The sequence below is a fragment of the Dendropsophus ebraccatus genome, chromosome 12 (genome assembly GCF_027789765.1).
Source record: "Dendropsophus ebraccatus isolate aDenEbr1 chromosome 12, aDenEbr1.pat, whole genome shotgun sequence".
NCBI lineage: Eukaryota > Metazoa > Chordata > Amphibia > Anura > Hylidae > Dendropsophus > Dendropsophus ebraccatus.
Window position 1 is genome coordinate 11338695 of NC_091465.1, and position 18819 is coordinate 11357513.

Below are 18819 nucleotides of genomic sequence, written 5' to 3' on the forward strand. Positions count from 1 at the left end.
TTATGGGGACACCTTCTAGCTGGTACTGTTTATGGGGCACTTTCATGCTGGCACTGTTTATTGGGCTCTTTCTTGCTGGCACTGTTTATGGGGGCACTTTCTTGCTGGCACTGTTTATGGGGCACTTTCTTGCTGGCACTGTTTATAGGGAACTTTCTTGCTGGCACTGTTTATGGGGACACCTTCTAGCTGGTACTGTTTATGGGGACACCTTCTAGTTGGTACTATTTATGGGGACATCTTCTAGCTGGCACTGGTTATGAGGACACTTTCTTGCTGACATTGTTTATGAGGACACTTTCTTGCTGGCACTGTATATGGGGCACTTTCTTTCTGGCACTGTTTATGGGGCACTTTCTTGCTGGCACTGTATATGGGGCACTTTCTTGCTGGCACTGTATATGGGGCACTTTCTTGCTGGCACTGTTTATGGGGCACTTTCTTGCTGGCACTGTTTATGGGGCACTTTCTTGCTGGCACTGTATATGGGGTACTTTCTTGCTGGCACTGTATATGGGGCACTTTCTTTCTGGCACTGTTTATGAGGACACTTTCTTGCTGGCACTGTTTATGAGGACACTTTCTTGCTGGCACTGTATATGGGGCACTTTCTTGCTGGCACTGTTTATGGGGCACTTTCTTGCTGGCACTGTTTATGAGGACACTTTCTTGCTGGCACTGTATATGGGGCACTTTCTTTCTGGCACTGTTTATGAGGACACTTTCTTGCTGGCATTGTTTATGGGATGCTTTCTAGCTGGCACTGTTTATGGGGCACTTTCTTGCTGGCACTGTTTATGGGGCACTTTCTTGCTGTCACTGTTTATGGGGCACTTTCTTGCTGGCACTGTTTATGAGGACACTTTCTTGCTGGCACTGTATATGGGGCACTTTCTTGCTGGCACTGTTTATAGGGCACTTTCTTGCTGGCACTGTTTATGAGGACACTTTCTTGCTGGCACTGTTTATGGGGCACTTTCTTGCTGTCACTGTTTATGGGGCACTTTCTTGCTGGCACTGTTTATGGGGCACTTTCTTGCTGTCACTGTTTATGGGGACACTTTCTTGCTGGCACTGTATATGGGGCACTTTCTTGCTGGCACTGTTTATGGGGCACTTTCTTGCTGGCACTGTTTATGGGGCACTTTCTTGCTGTCACTGTTTATGGGGCACTTTCTTTCTGGCACTGTTTATGAGGACACTTTCTTGCTGGCATTGTTTATGGTGATGCTTTCTAGCTGGCACTTTTTAAGCCTTCTAGCTGGGACTGTTTATAGGGCATCTGCTAGCTGACACTGTGTATGGGGTACTCTGTCACTGTGGGCTCATTATTGAGCACTTTGGGCCGGTTCTCCATTGACCACATGAGTACTAGTGGCGGGCTGGACATACACATAAGAACATAGCTGTATTTTCAGTTTTTTTTCTGACAATCTAACACAGTAAGGCCCAACCCCATTGGCGGAAAGAGCCTGACCATGGTGTGAGCCCAATCTAAGGTGGTTGGAGGGCTAACATTGATTGGAGGATTGGACTGGAGCATGCAATCATCTCTAGACCTTTATTTAGTGGTCTACACTCAGCAAAGATGATGGGCCCGCCATGTGCTGTATGCCAATGATGGAGAACCAGAAAGTGGCATTAACTCAGCCTTAAAGGGGTTATGCCAATAAAAAAGTTATCCAAAATACACAGGACAGGGGATAACTAGTGGATTGGTGGGGGTCTGACCGCTGGCACCCCTCAAAGCGTGAAAGTGTTACATACTGGGAGACAAGGAGTAAGCTGCTGCCAAACACTTCTGGTGGCCGCTTGAGAAGAATACATCATGTCTGATACATCCCCCCCCATCAGCGCTTCGGAACCCCCACAGGACTCCAGGATTTCCAGCATTGCCTCGTTACGACCTGGCCGCTCAGCCAATCAGGGGCAGAACGCCGCTCCGGTCACTGATTAGCTGAGCGGCCAGTCCATCAGTCGGGATGGGTATTTCCCCCCCTTAGTCATGACATCATCCTGACTCCGGCAGGGGTCCCGAGGTTTGTCCTGCCGCTCACTGCGGGCACAGGGAGAGGTGAGTTCGTACTCGTATTAAATTCCCTGCCTGCCCTGCGGCTGCCAAATTTTAAAAATGGCCGGACTTCTCCTTTAACCATTGACCTCAACATCACCCACAAAGTATAGATTTGGGGGTAGAAGGGACCCCCCCCCCCTACAGGATTGTCACCTTTAGCTACAGTACATGTCACTTTGAACCTCACATTGAGTATAACAAAATGCTGGTCCGGGCCCGAGGAGCCATGTAACAATGTTATCTATCAGAGTTCAGGCTGGAAGAAACTTTAAGTAACAGTGGTGCGAGGCAATCACCTCCTATTGATTTTACCTTGTAGACCGGAGTTTAAACCAAACCGTTTCAGACCTAAACACAAAGTACAAGAAAATCGGTGAAGAAAAAGAAGCTAAATGAAACTTCTGGTAAGTAAAAGAGGTTATTCTATCCAATTTAGTTGTAGTCACCGCTGCGGGGAAGGCGGCCAGCTGGAGGTCCGCTCCGCACTGAGGAATCATCTATACTGAGGAAAACCGCTGCTACCGACCTGGGGCTTCTCCTACAGTGCAGCCACATCTCCTACACTGCAGCCACATCTCCTACACTGCAGCCACATCTCCTACACTGCATCCTCCTCTCCTACATTGCATCCTCCTCTCCTACATTGCATCCTCCTCTCCTACACTGCAGCCACATCTCCTACACTGCAGCCACATCTCCTACACTGCATCCTCCTCTCCTACAGTGCAGCCACATCTCCTACACTGCAGCCACATCTCCTACACTGCATCCTCCTCTCCTACAGTGCAGCCACATCTCCTACAGTGCAGCCACATCTCCTACACTGCAGCCACATCTCCTACAGTGCAGCCACATCTCCTACACTGCATCCACATCTCCTACACTGCATCCTCCTCTCCTAAACTGCAGACACATCTCCTACACTGCATCCTCCTCTCCTACACTGCAGCCACATCTCCTACAGTGCAGCCACATCTCCTACACTGCAGCCACATCTCCTACAGTGCAGCCACATCTCCTACACTGCAGCCACATCTTCTACACTGCAGCCACATCTCCTACACTGCAGCCACATCTCCTACACTGCATCCTCCTCTCCTACACTGCATCCTCCTCTCGTACACTGCAGCCACATCTCCTACACTGCATCCTCCTCTCCTACACTGCAGCCACATCTCCTACACTGCATCCTCCTCTCCTACACTGCATCCTCCTCTCCTACACTGCATCCTCCTCTCCTACACTGCATCCTCCTCTCGTACACTGCAGCCACATCTCCTACACTGCATCCTCCTCTCCTACACTGCATCCTCCTCTCCTACACTGCAGCCACATCTCCTACACTGCATCCTCCTCTCCTACACTACAGCCACATCTCCTACACTGCATCCTCCTCTCCTACACTGCAGCCACATCTCCTACACTGCATCCTCCTCTCCTACACTGCATCCTCCTCTCCTACACTGCTGCCACATCTCCTACACTGCTGCCACATCTCCTACACTGCAGCCACATCTCCTACACTGCCGCCACATCTCCTACAGTGCAGCCACATCTCTTATAGTGCAGCAACATCTCCTACACTGCATCCTCCTCTCCTACACTGCAGCCACATCTCTTACACTGCAGCCACATCTCCTACACTGCAGCCAGATCTCCTACACTGCAGCCACATCTCCTACACTGCATCCTCCTCTCCTACACTGCAGCCAGATCTCCTACACTGCATTGTCCTCTCCTACACTGCATCCTCCTCTCCTACACTGCATCCTCCTCTCCTACACTGCATTCTCCTCTCCTACACTGCAGCCACATCTCCTACAGTGCAGCCACATCTCTTACACTGCATCCTCCTCTCCTACACTGCATCCTCCTCTCCTACACTGCAGCCACATCTCCTACACTGCATCCTCCTCTCCTACACTGCATCCTCCTCTCCTACACTGCAGCCACATCTCCTACACTGCAGCCACATCTCCTACAGTGCAGCCACATCTCCTACACTGCATCCTCCTCTCCTACACTGCAGCCAGATCTCCTACACTGCATCGTCCTCTCCTACACTGCATCCTCCTCTCCTACACTGCATCCTCCTCTCCTACACTGCTGCCACATCTCCTACACTGCAGCCACATCTCCTACACTGCATCCACCTCTCCTACACTGCATCCTCCTCTCCTACACTGCAGCCACATCTCCTACACTGCATCGTCCTCTCCTACACTGCATCCTCCTCTCCTACACTGCATCCTCCTCTCCTACACTGCTGCCACATCTCCTACACTGCAGCCACATCTCCTGCACTGCAGCCACATCTCCTACAGTGCATCCTCCTCTCCTACACTGCATCCTCCTCTCCTACACTGCCGCCACATCTCCTACACTGCATCCTCCTCTCCTACACTGCATCCTCCTCTCCTACACTGCATCCTCCTCTCCTACACTGCATCCTCCTCTCCTACACTGCCGCCACATCTCCTACACTGCATCCTCCTCTCCTACACTGCATCCTCCTCTCCTACACTGCAGCCACATCTCCTACACTGCATCCTCCTCTCCTACACTGCATCCTCCTCTCCTACACGGCAGCCACATCTCCTACACTGCATCCTCCTCTCGTACACTGCAGCCACATCTCCTACACTGCATCCACATCTCCTACACTGCAGCCACATCTCCTACAGTGCAGCCACATCTCCTACACTGCATCCTCCTCTCCTACACTGCATCCTCCTCTCCTACACTGCATCCTCCCCTCCTACACTGCATCCTCCTCTCCTACACTGCATCCTCCTCTCCTACACTGCATCCTCCTCTCCTACACTGCATCCTCCTCTCCTACACTGCCGCCACATCTCCTACATTGCAGCCACATCTCCTACACTGCATCCTCCTCTCCTACACTGCATCCTCCTCTCCTACACTGCAGCCACATCTCCTACAGTGCAGCCACATCTCCTGGAAAGAACAGCAGCTTCCATCTAGACTCACATATTATGTGCAACCACTCGGGGGGAAAACATTCTTAGCTCTGATGCTCAAATCATCTCCAGTATATATTCAATGTAATGCAGCAACGAATAGGGAACCTTACATAAGGTTATTATTTGTGGGTATCTTAGCTGGTGTGTATACCCTGGTGTGTCAGAAAGTTATATAGATGTGTAAAAAAAATCTCCAGTTTTCCCGTACTTATCAGCTGCTGTATGTCCTGCAAGAAGTGGTGTATTACTTCCAGTCTGACACAGTTCTCTCTGCTGCCACCTCTGTCCATGTCAGGAACTGTCCAGAGCAGCAGCAAATCCCCATAGAAAACCTCTCCTGCTATGGACAGTTCCTGACATGGACAGCAGAGGTGGCAGCAGAGAGAACTGTGTCAGACTGGAAGTAATACACCACTTCCTGCAGGACATACAGCAGCTGATAAGTTTGGGAAGACTTTTTTAAATAGAAGTAAAGGAGTGGTCTGCCACATAGCAGAGTTGAGGAAACAATGGTGTTGGGGGGGGATCTGGCATGTAGCAGAGCTGAGGAAGGGTTGGTCAGGTATATAGCAGAGCTGATGTTGGGGGGAAGGGGTCTAGCACATAGCAGAGCTGATTTTGGGGGGATGGGGTCAGGTATATAGCAGAGCTGATGTTGAAAGGGGGTCAGGTATATAGCAGAGCGGATGTTGAGGGGAGGGGGTCAAGTATATAGCATAGCTGGTGTTGGGGGGAGTCAGGTATATAGCAGAGCTGATGTTGGGGAGGGGGTCTGGCACATAGCAGAGTTGAGGAAACAATGGTGTTGGGCGGGGGATATGGCATGTAGCAGAGCTGAGGAAGGGGTGGTCAGGTATATAGCAGAGCTGATGTTGGGGGGAGGTGTCTAGCACATAGCAGAGCTGATTGGGGGAAGGGGGTCTGGCACATAGGAGAGCTGATGTTGGGGTGAGGGGGTCAGGTATATAGCAGAGCTGATGTTGGGGGGAGGGGGTCAGGTATATAGCAGAGCGGATGTTGGGGGGAGGTGTCTAGCACATAGCAGAGCTGATTGGGGGGAGGGGGTCTGGCACATAGGAGAGCTGATGTTGGGGAGGGGGTCTGGCACATAGGAGAGCTGATGTTGGGGAGGGGGTCTGGCACATAGGAGAGCTGATGTTGGGGAGGGGGTCTGGCACATAGGAGAGCTGATGTTGGGGAGGGGGTCTGGCACATAGGAGAGCTGATGTTGGGGAGGGGGTCTGGCACATAGGAGAGCTGATGTTGGGGAAGGGGTCTGGCACATAGGAGAGCTGATGTTGGGGAGGGGGTCTGGCACATAGGAGAGCTGATGTTGGGGAGGGGGTCTGGCACATAGGAGAGCTGATGTTGGGGAGGGGGTCAGGTATATAGCAGAGCTGATGTTTGGGGGTCTGTTGCATTGTGTGCTGCTCAGAGAGTCAGACGATGAACAGGAGGATAAGGAGCGATTCTTCCCACATACAATAATTCTCCTTTTATGCTGTTTCTCTCTATAAACCTGTGCATCACCGATCCGGCACACACCACCCGGTGCAGGAGAACACGTGGCCGTCTCCTCCGTTCTGCGGCCTTTATCCATCTCCCAGAATTATACGTCTGTTAATTAAAATCTGACCGAGCAGAATCCAAAAAGTTCACCGTCCTCTCCTCTTACTGCTGTAAAAATTTCCATTTTCCATCTCTTTCCGTGATGAATTGCGCCTCAGAAAGGTCACCAGAAAAGTCATGAGCATTAATGGCGGAGAAGGTGGCGCTGACCTCATTTCTGGGCCCTGACAAGCCGCTATTGATCACTACATACAAAATGAATTGGCTTTTAGTACTTGTGTCAGGTGACCCTGGACACAGCGCCCGGCCGGCCCCGCCATTATTTATTCATTTACAATTCTGCATGTGCCCTCGGCTGCCATTGGACTTACTGTGAGGTGGCACATACATGGCAGCACAGTGCCAGGCCCAGGGCGGGTGTTAGATAGGGCTTTAGCAGAGGCAAGGTCCCCCTTATATTATCATGTCACTGTCAGACACAACCATTTCTCCCCCACTATACCCTCCACAGTCTTCTTTTTAAAACTTACTGTCCGCTTTCTTCTTAAAACAGCACCAGCCTGATTTACAGCGTATCCAGACCTCAACCCGTCAAAACTTCAGGCATCAACATCAAGACGCAAACCAGTTGCTACTGGTTGTGGCATCTAGGGGGTTACAGGATGTTACTCTGTTGGGCCTCCTGTATGCAGCCATAGTGTCCATTGATACAGACGGCCCATGGAGGGTTTGTACATGGACTATGCACATTGTAAAAGTCTAGGAGCTCGGACCACATAAAGACTTATCAGGACTTTTGACAGAATAAAATGGGTTCCATACTGTCTGGAATTGGTGACTAAATGCGGTTTTATTTTATGGTTGTGTACAAGGGGCATTGTCTTCAATCCCAGCTGCTGCCAGCATGTGTCAGCCAGTACTCATCACCTATGGAGCAGGCCCAGCACCTGTAGTACACAGCCAGTACTCATCACCTATGGAGCAAGCTCAGCACCTGTAGTACACAGCCAGTACTCATTACCAATGGAGCAGGCTCAGCACCTGTAGTACAAAGCCAGTACTCACCACCTATGGAGCAGGCTCAGTACCTGTAGTACACAGCCAGTACTCATCACCTATGGAGCAGGCCCAGCACCTGTAGTACACAGCCAGTACTCATCACCTATGGAGCAGGCCCAGCACCTGTAGTACACAGCCAGTACTCATCACCTATGGAGCAGGCCCAGCACCTGTAGTACACAGCCAGTACTCATCACCTATGGAGCAGGCCCAGCACCTGTAGTACACAGCTAGTACTCACCACCTATGCATCAGGCTCAGCACCTGTAATACACAGCCAGTACTCACCACCTATGGAGCAAGCTCAGCACCTGTAGTACAAAACCAGTACTCATCACCTATGGAGCAGGCCCAGCACCTATAGTACACAGACAGTACTCATCACCTATGGAGCAGGCCCAGCACCTGTAGTACACAGCCAGTACTCATCACCTATGGAGCAGGCCCAGCACCTGTAGTACACAGCCAGTACTCATCACCTATGGAGCAGGCCCAGCACCTGTAGTACACAACCAGTACTCATTACCTATGGAGCAAGCTCAGCACTTGTAGTACACAGCCAGTACTCACCACCTATGGAGCAAGCTCAGCACCTGTAGTACAAAACCAGTACCAACCACCTATGGAGCAGGCTCAGCACCTGTAATACACATCCAGTACTCATTACCTATGGAGCAAGCTCAGCACCTGTAGTACACAGCCAGTACTCATTACCAATGGAGCAGGCTCAGCACCTGTAGTACAAAGCCAGTACTCACCACCTATGGAGCAGGCTCAGCACCTGTAATACACAGCTAGTACTCACCACCTATGCATCAGGCTCAGCACCTGTAATACACAGCCAGTACCCACCACCTATGGAACAGGCTCAGCACCTGTAGTACACAGCCAGTACCCATCACCTATGGAGCAGGCTCAGCACCTGTAGTGCACAGCCAGTACTCACCACCTATGGAGCAGGCTCAGCACCTGTAATACACAGCTAGTACTCACCACCTATGCATCAGGCTCAGCACCTGTAATACACAGCTAGTACTCACCACCTATGCATCAGGCTCAGCACCTGTAATACACAGCCAGTACCCATCACCTATGGAGCAGGCTCAGCACCTGTAATACACAGCTAGTACTCACCACCTATGCATCAGGCTCAGCACCTGTAATACACAGCCAGTACCCACCACCTATGGAGCAGGCTCAGCACCTGTAGTACACAGCCAGTACCCATCACCTATGGAGCAGGCTCAGCACCTGTAGTACACAGCCAGTACCCACCACCTATGGAGCAGGCTCAGCACCTGTAGTGCACAGCCAGTACTCACCACGTATGGAGCAGGCTCAGCACCTGTAGTACACAGCTAGTACTCACCACCTATGGAGCAGGCTCAGCACCTGTAGTGCACAGCCAGTACTCACCACCTATGGAGCAGGCTCAGCACCTGTAATATACAGCCAGTACCCACCACCTATGGAGCAGGCTCAGCACCTGTAGTGCACAGCCAGTACTCACCACCTATGGAGAAGGCTCAGCACCTGTAGTACACAGTCAGTACTCACCACCTATGGAGCAGGCTCAGCACCTCAGCCTGCTCCATCCAACTTTCATAGCATTATGACATACAAGACCGTCAAATGTTGGCAAGGGGTTAATTCTCTCCATACGGTGTAATAAGCGTTATGGAAGAGATTAATATGGTAATGTGGCGCACTCATCACGATCCTCTATATATTCATCTACAGCTGGAGCGCACATTATAAATACATATTGGGATGTCATCTAGACAGTGAGAGAGAAGGACGGCTGCGGAAGAGGGACGAGGCGGCGAAATAAATTCATTGATTTGCATAGAGAACTGAGATGCCGTAGATCACCCGGCGGAGGGGAACATTAATTACGCCAATGATCAGGGCTGGATGAGACTTTAATCTGGGAGATTAGAGAAGAAGGTCACGGCCATGGCAGCAGATTACTATTGGCTACAGATCTGCATAAACTTCACATATGTGTCAAGATGCAAATGCTGCTGGAGTCCGCATTGTCTGATACAAAGCACCAAACCCTCTGCACAGGCATAGAGATTTGGAGCTTTGTATCAGTAAGTGAAGTTCTAACTGCTATAAAGATAGGTTAAGAGATTCAGCGGCCCAGAATTGTGAACCTATAAAGGTCATGGTATTTAAAGGGGTTTCACAGAATCCAAAATCTATTCCCATATCCCTACCCTGTTTACCTTAAAGGTTTTATCCAGCGCTGCAAAAACATGCCCACTTTTTTTTCAGAGACAACACGACTCTTGTCTCCAGTTCAGGTGCAGTTTGCAATTAAGCTCCATTCACTTCAATGGAACTGAGCAGCAAAACTGCGTCCAAGCTGGAGACAAGAGTGGGGCTGTCTCTGGAAGAAAGTGGCCATGTTTTTGTAGCGCTGGATAACCCCTTTAAAATAAGACCTAGTAGAGGTTTTGCTGAGTTGCTGCATATAAGGCCTCCCCCAAAAGTTTTCGTTTGGAAGCATGCCCGCAGAATAGAACACCAGGGCAGCAGCTGGGATTCTTTTAAGCCCACCACCTTTGTCCCCTACCTTCACCGTCTGTTGCAGAGCAGCTGCATACAGGACATGAAGACCGTCACCTGCTGCAAACCCTAATGTTCCCTTCCACGGCCGTCACTTGTAATTGGGCAGGCAAGGCATCAAGTGGCTCGTCACCATCCCTGTTGTCCCCTACCACCAGATGTTGAGCTGCACAGAGTCTTCCGCTATCCTGTCACCTGCCGCCATACCGTACCCTGTCCCTGCTGTGCTGTACAAGTGTGCATTGGTGAGCTCCTCCTGGTGGCCGGAAGTCGCCATACCGTACGCTGTCCCTGCTGTGCTGTACAAGTGTGCATTGGTGAGCTCCCCTGGTGGCCGAAAGTCGCCATACCGTACGCTGTCCCTGCTGTTCTGTACCAATGTGCTGTGGTGAGCTCCCCATGGTGGCTGGAAGCTGCCATACCAAACTCTGTCCCTGCTGTGCTGTATGAGTGTGCTGTGGTGAGTTCCTCTTGGTGGCCAGAAGGCGCCATACCATACGCTCTGTCCCTGCTGTGTATGTGACATGTGAATTCTTCTTCATGGAAAAATAAGACATTCCCTGAAAATAAGACCTAGCACATCTATGGAAGCAAAAATTAATATAAGACCCTGTCTTATTTTTGGGGAAACACAGTATTATAATTATAAATTAGAGAAGCACTCCTCCCAAATAATTTTATTTGCTTTACGGCTGGGCACGTTTCCTCACCCGTGATGTTCGCTATAATAATAATAATAATAATAATAATAATAATAATAATAATAATAATATATTATAATATATGGATCCCATTGGCACCTATTGATTCTCAAGTGTTTTTGAAGACCGGAAATCAGTGTCTATAATGCATAGAAAATCTGACCTCTGGCCTCTTAAGGACAGCAAAGAAGAGATCACATGGGCGCCTGTGGAATTCTAATGGCATCGTACCACCAGAATAACATTGTGTTGTAGGAAGGCGATCACACACAGACAAGTATACGTGCCAGCCTGCAGTCAGGAAGCAAATACAATTATTTGAGGGGGGGAGTGCTTCTTTAATAATGTTCAGGTTCCCCATCATTTGGTCAGTGTGGACAACAGCTACAAACAGTGAATATCCGATACCTTGCTGATCAGCTGATTATCCTCCTACACAGACCTGGTAGCAGACAGCGCCAAACCTTGTTTAGTGGCCGTGCTAGGTTACTGCAGCTCAGCTCCAATAGAAGTGAATAAAAACTGAGCTGCAGTAACCCAACACAGACACTACACAATGTGTGGCGCTGTCTGCACCCGACTCTTACTGTGTATGTGGCTCAGGCAAATAGCAGGGCTGTTAGGTGTCGGACCCCCAATGCCAAATTGAGCAGGTGTGGGGCACTTTAATGCGTCTGAGCTGCTTTACAGTTTAACTTTTAGGATGGCGCAGATGCTCAGTCTGGTTCCCTCCATTTCTCCAATGTGGAATCCCCCTTTAGGACCCAGTTACAATATCATTACTGTTGGAGGTTTATACTGTTATTACACCACACGTGACAATTATATGTGATAATAATATTTCACTGCCCTCCCGTAAACATAATAAAGATCCGTCCTGTTCGGCATTCGTCTATCATGGCGTCCTCCGCATCTCAAGACGCATTAAAGACAATGAGAATACACTGAAGCTTTCTGACAATGGAAAATAACATCTCAGTATAAAGAACAGCGGAGGGGGGGGGGGGGGGGCGCCGTGGGAGCTGCGCCGTGCGAGAGTTGATTGAGAAAGAATCAAACGCATTTCTTGTTTTCAAGGTATTCGACGAAACGTCAAGTTATCAGATATCTGTGTACGGCCGATCAGAAAATAAAAAACGGGATTCTGCTAATGTTTCTTGAGAAGTGGAAATCGTTTTCTTAAAGGAGAATTGTGCACACAGCCCCGCCAGTTCTTAGAGACAGTATAATAGTCCTTATGTAATGTCCTGGCTGACATAAGTTCAACTCTTTCTTTAAAGGGGTACTCTAGGAAAAAAGAAAATCTTTCAAATCAATTGGTTTCAAAAGAAATTTGTGTTAAAAGGCATGAGCTCTAGTGGCCACGCCTTATTTTCACTTTTAGGCTATGTTCACACTGCGTATGAATCCGTCCGTAGTGCAAACCGCGAATATACGAACGTAGTTTTGAGGTTGATGCGTTCGCTTGAAAGTATACGATATACGCCCGCACAGTGCACACTACGTATGAGCTTACGGCCGGATCGTGTACGGCGCCGTGAAAAATGTATATATATGTGTGTGTGTGTGTGTCACCACGGGTGTTGCTAGTGGTTACACCCTTCGCAAAAGCCTGTACTTATTGTGTGTAAGTGGTGATGTAGTAGTGTTAAAGTTTCGCCACAAGATGTCGCTATTGTAAGTATATGTACTTAGTTGCTGCACAGCTGTAGTATTGCAAAGGTTATCGTTTGTATGTCACATGGATCTGTAGGTCGATGAACGTGTTTTCTACTTCTGTCCTATGATCATTTCTCTCTTTACTTCTTACATGTGCACTCTTCACCCATTCACAGCACACCTTACGGGGGCTGTAGATAGGAAGTCACATGGGTAGAGGAAGTGTAGAGGTCTTTTGTCACTAGACTCTGTAGAGGAAGTTCACAAGCTAGAACGCTCTCTATAGTAGCCCAGTTGGGCCTTGACCCTCTGCCAGGTCCCCAGACTCAGTGTGCAGTCTAGAAGCAGACTCAGGCACATGAAGCTAACCTTTTCTTCTCAAGTAACTCCACTCAACACTATGCAGTGTTAAACGCTTTACAAGAGAGGACAAGTCAGAGATCATCTCAACCCACGCTGTGGACAAGGAGAGTCACAGTGCAGGACAGTATCCATAGAGCAAGGCTAGGAACTGATCCGGATAGAGCAAAGTTGCTAGAAGCCTATGAACTCTATCTCGTAGTGCGGGTGTAAGCAGGGAACCCTCAGCATTCCGATCATCCCAGGTAACAAGGCCTGGGGCTTGTGTCACCCACTAGGAGGGGTCCCCCGACACTGGTAGGGCAATAAGTGGTGGGAAGTATAAAGTATTATTTCAAGGCAAAGTGTTTTCCTAAGTAAAGCAGATTTTATTAATGATAAAGACACTTTGTGATTCCTCATCCCGCACCAACACAGCACACAAACACTCCTTGGGTCATCTCCCCTTTGTGTGGGTGGCAGTGCCAATAGTCCGGGTGGGTCACTACTCCACTCCGGAACAACCGTGACAACAGCCCAAGGGACCCAGCAACAACCCACCAGGTCACTGTCCACAAGGGAACAGTGTGCAGGGCCCTTTAAACTAAAAGCAGGTGTACCATACCTGTGTGCCCAACCGACACTGGCGTCACGGCACAACATTATTGGGCCGGGCTGTGTTTCGGCCAACCACCATAGAACTGGCATCACACTTCACCATCTGGCAAGTGACCGGCCATGTCGCCTCCACACCGGGGGTGTACCAGCACCAGCGCACCTGCAGTCACCACATATATATACGTATATATGTGTTAGTTAGCAATGTCCGTGCAGTCCTTACCTAGCTTCTGCCCTTTCCCCTCAGACACCATTGACACTTCAGAGCCGGTCTTTGGAGTGACAAGCCTCTCAGCTAATCACTGTCTCGCACTACTGTCCCGTCTCGTCCAGTGCTTGGCTGAGCTGCCACTCCAAAGACCGACTCTCAAGTTTCGGCAGTGGCTGCGTGGAGCGTGAACAGGTTTGTATAAAGATTATTATTGTTTTTTACACATTCATTAGCTGCGCATCACTGTTACATGTAGCAATGCATGGCCGGTGGCCAGTGATTTTTTTAGCAGATTATCACTCTGTGTAATAAAGACAACGATCAGCCGAAGAGACTGTCACCTGCTGAGTGTTACCTTCATTACATAGAGCGATATTCTGCTGACCCACTCTGATTGGTCAGATTATGGCTCCGTGTTAGAGGGCCTGTACACATGCTCTCCATAGGTGATATACCGTATGCAAATAAATTACAGTATAAATTCCTACAATGGCAGAATAATGCAGAATTCATGTAAAATGTGGAATATCTGGTAAATCTCTGAGGTGGCGGAGCTGGTGACATTAGGTGAGGGGATTATATAGTAATGAAGCTGTGAATGATGGACGCCACCCTCGCGCCTCCTCGGCATACTCTTCATCCCATCTTGGACTCCTCTAGAATAAGGGGCTCATAGAAAAGAAAAGACCCGAGGCAGCCCATCCTGAAGAAGACCGGAGGTCATCTATATCTATAAGGGATATTACTATTAAAAACTTAAAGGTCCAAAGCAAATTATCTTCTCCAATCTTTCCCAGCGACACACCCTGTTCTGTGATCCAGCCATTCAGTTTTGACATTGTAGAGATGTCAAATTATTCAAAATGGATACCCCTCAAGGGTATGAGGACTGTGACGGCAGGAGTTGTGGATCCGCTGTACCACCACTAGTGACGACAAAGCCGCACCAGGGAGCATAGTCTAAGGGGCTGTCGCAAGTTGGGATGGACTTGTTGTGGCAGGCGGCCCCCAGGTGGCTACCACTGGCTTGGCTTGCCAGCGGCGGCGGGCGAGGTGCAACTGGAGACAAGTAGGCAGGAAGGCTGGGACTCAGCAGGACTCACGGCAGGAACCATGGACCAGCTGGGACCACACACTATGGAAAGCAGGCAGAGGCTCCAACAGGGGGTCAGGCCGGTGAAGACATTTATAAAGACTTAACAAGAACCAATTAGGAGCAAACTGATCCTTTAAATTTCACTAAACTGCCTCACGCGCCCTAGGAGGCGGGGAAATGTCCACTGGCATTGGGAATGGGGGTGAGGTGCAGGAGACGTGGCGTTCGCTGCAAGAAAAGGTCAGGAGCAGCGGGGTCGGCCCCATCCGTGACAAGGACTCAGTAGAGATGTGCCCAACCCCCACTATTATTCAGAGAGCCACTCACTAACAACTCTCATTGCGGTTGACCTAGTCCATTTATCTACTACATGGTTAACCGCTAGTCCTGTTGCCCTTGCATAGAAACGCCCTTTTATGCAAATCTGCATAAGCCCCACCCACTTCACCAGGATTATGTTAATAAAGCCACACCCATTTGTTCATTAAGTGACTCCTCATAATAGGAGGGATCCCCCCTTAGTGACCCCAGTAATCTGAGAGCCAGGAATCACACAATTTGCCGTTTTCTGATGTTCATAAATGGATTAAAATGTCTTGTTTTTTATATTAACCTCATCATTCCTCCCCGGCGTTATCTACGCGAATCTCCAAGATGGTTATAACCTCCGTAATAACCCGATCATTTCCCTGACAGAAACGTTTACAGCCGCAATAGTGGAAACATGATCAATCCTCTTCTCACTCCCGAATAGTCTCATGTCCTGACATAAAGCAATTACACCAAACTATCAATCACAGGCGGCAACGTGCGACTCCTATAGCGGGACCGGATCGGGAGATTAAACTGGTTTTTAAGCCTTGGGGCCACAAAAGCAGTGCTCATGCCTTACACTATAATTGCATATTGGAAAGGTGCGGATGTAGCAGAGACGAGTTTTCTACTTGCTGAACATTTAGAAAAATAATGGAGCAAGATATATAGGGTGTGCACTAAATTGGCGCACATGTGAACAGAGGTTTAATGTGAGGGTTTTAGACCCCAATGTAAGATCTATAACAGGGTCCCACAACTACCATGGCACAGGAGCCTATGGGAGCTTTAGATTTGGTATCTTTAGCTTGATTCTCAGTGACTGGGTGTGGCTACTGGCTCTGCACCCAGTGTAGCTCCACCCCTGAGGAACAAGCTACATACCCGCTCTGCTGTCAGCATGCAGTTAGGGTTCAATCCATCTGGCAGATCTTAAAGGAGAAGTCCGGCCAGATGGGACCCCACTACGGCCGTGGACTGGCTGAGCGGACCTCAATAGTCACAACCGGGGTCCCTGCTCAGACAATTAAGTGGCCAGGGACTGGATCGATAGGATGTGGCCACCAGCGCTGGAGCTGGGGAGGTAAGATCATGTTATTCCTTTATCCTCCCCCTCCCCACTACCTGCTAAAAAAAAAAAAATGGGTCTGGCCTGACAACCCCTTTAAGTATGTATCCGTTTCCTCCCTTTACACTGTGTTACCCCTTCAGGATACACTATTTGAGGCACTATGGTAAGACCTGAGTTTTTTTTTTTAAATAGAAGTAAATGACAAAACTATATAACTTTCTGAAACCAGTTGATTAAAAAAAAAAAAAGGAAAAAAAAAAAGGAGTACCTCATTAAGAGTTAAAGGGTCATACAAAGGGACTCCCCTCCATGATGTCAAGGGGAAACTGAAACTGCAGCTCCATTCCTGGGGGAGTTTCAGACCCCCCTCCCATTCTTGACATCTCACTGTTCGGACCCCCACTGATCAAACTGTACAATAGAGGATAAGTCTTAGCGGTCGCACAACCCTCCTAATAGAACAGCCTCAAGCAGGGATTCGGTATGGAGGATAGTCTATCTCTTATGGGTACATGCGATTTACCAGCTGCTGTAGTTTTAGAAAATAACACAAAATTGAGGGCAAAGTAATTAAAGAGTTTTCTATGCGTCGCTCAGAGGATCATTACAGGGATTGTCTTCCCGCTGGTTGTACCTTTATGGCGGCTGTAAAGTGCCCTATGTGGGCATCCCATTATATTCCGATGTCGGGATAATTTTTTTCGAAGCTTTCGAAGGAAAGTGACTGCCTGGTGCTGCGGTAGAAATCCTCCGGCCAAACTCCAAATCACCGTCATCTGTATGAAATGCCGCTCTGGGAATCCGAGATTAGAAAGTGGCGTTCTGTGATTATCATGAAGAGCGGGGCGAAACAACAAGACGACTGGCAGAGGGGAAAGTTGGAGATAAATGGTGGAATTAACATCTCTGGTCTGGGCGTTGTGCCCAGAGACTCTCACCTAGATGCTAATGGCGGAACGATAAAGCTCCATTATACAACCTTAGTGCGGGAAATCATAACACGTCATATATTATCCCAACAAATGGGACGTTCAAGCCAGGAACCGTGTGTGCCCAGCTAGTGCCCCTCACCTCCTGAATGGTACAGGATACTGGATTTCCATCTCCTCTGTTCCTTACTAATGTTCAAGTGTCAGTCTTTACTGCAATCCGTTCCTGTATCAGGGAGCTCAGGATGAACATACCCATAGCTTCCCACACTGCTCTTAAAATAATTTTATTTATCCACAAATCAGTGATTGAAGGATCTAGGTAATTCAATGTTCACATATATTGATGGCAATGAGAAGAGCTGCAGGATTTAAAGGGGTTGTCCAGCGAAAATCTTTTTCTTTCAAATCAACTGATATCAGAAAGTTATATAGATTTGTAATTGACTTCTTTCAAAAAATCTCAGGTCTTCCCATACTTATTAGCTGCTGTATGTCCTGCAGGAAATGTTTTATTTTCAGTCTGACACACTGCTCTCTGCTGACTTCTCTGGCTGAGACAGGAACTCTTGTCTCGGTTTTCGATGAATCGCAATAGAAAACCTCTCCTGCTCTGGACAGTTCCTGTCTCGGCCAGAGATGGCAGCAGAGAGCACTGTGTCAGACTGAAAATAAAACATTTCCTGCATGACATACAGCAGCTCATAAGTATGGGAAGACTTGATTTTTTAATATTTTAATAGAAGTAAATTACAAATCTATATAACTTTCTGACACCAGCTGATTTGTAGAAAAAGATTTTCGCTGGACAACCCCCTTCTATGGGGATTTGCTCCTGCTCTGGACAGTTCCTGACATGGACAGAGGTGGCAGCAGAGAGCACTGTGTCAGACTGGAGAGAATACACCACTTCCTGTAGGATATACAGCAGCTGATAAGTACTGGAAGAGTGGAGATTTTTTAAATAGAAATAAATGACAAATCTTGACACCAGCTGATTTGAAAGAATTTTTATTTTTTTATTTTTTATTTTTTATTTTTATGAACTACCCATTTAAAGGGTTTGTTTAAAGGTAAAATAGATTGTTGGCCTATTCAGGGTAATGGTGCGATTACACGTAATGATTATCGTGCGAATGTGCAATAATAATGATCGATTCCGAACGATAATCGTACATGTAAACGCAGCGAACGATCCAACGACGAACGAGAAATCGTTCATTTTGATCGCACCATAAAAGTCATCAATCACTGATTGGCGGGGTGCTTACACACCCAGCACCCCTGCTGATCATCTGGTGCCAGCAGTATACAGTAAACACAGCCAACTGCTTCCGGCCCTGTCACTGACTGATGGCAGCATTGGGTATCGTCCTCCTGTTGATCAGTGGCTGATAACTTCCTGATAGGTCATCAATATGTTTTGACTGGAAAACCTCTTTAACAGGAAACGAATGAATGAGACGGCGTCTGACGTCACTTCCTGTGCGTCCCTGGCCGGGAACCCCACGCAACGTCTCCGCGGCGCGTCACAGAGAGGATCCCAGCCTTCCGGGCTGGAAGTAGAGCGTAAAGCACGCACACTGCCCGCTGTATACTGCCCGAATGCTACCACAACTGCA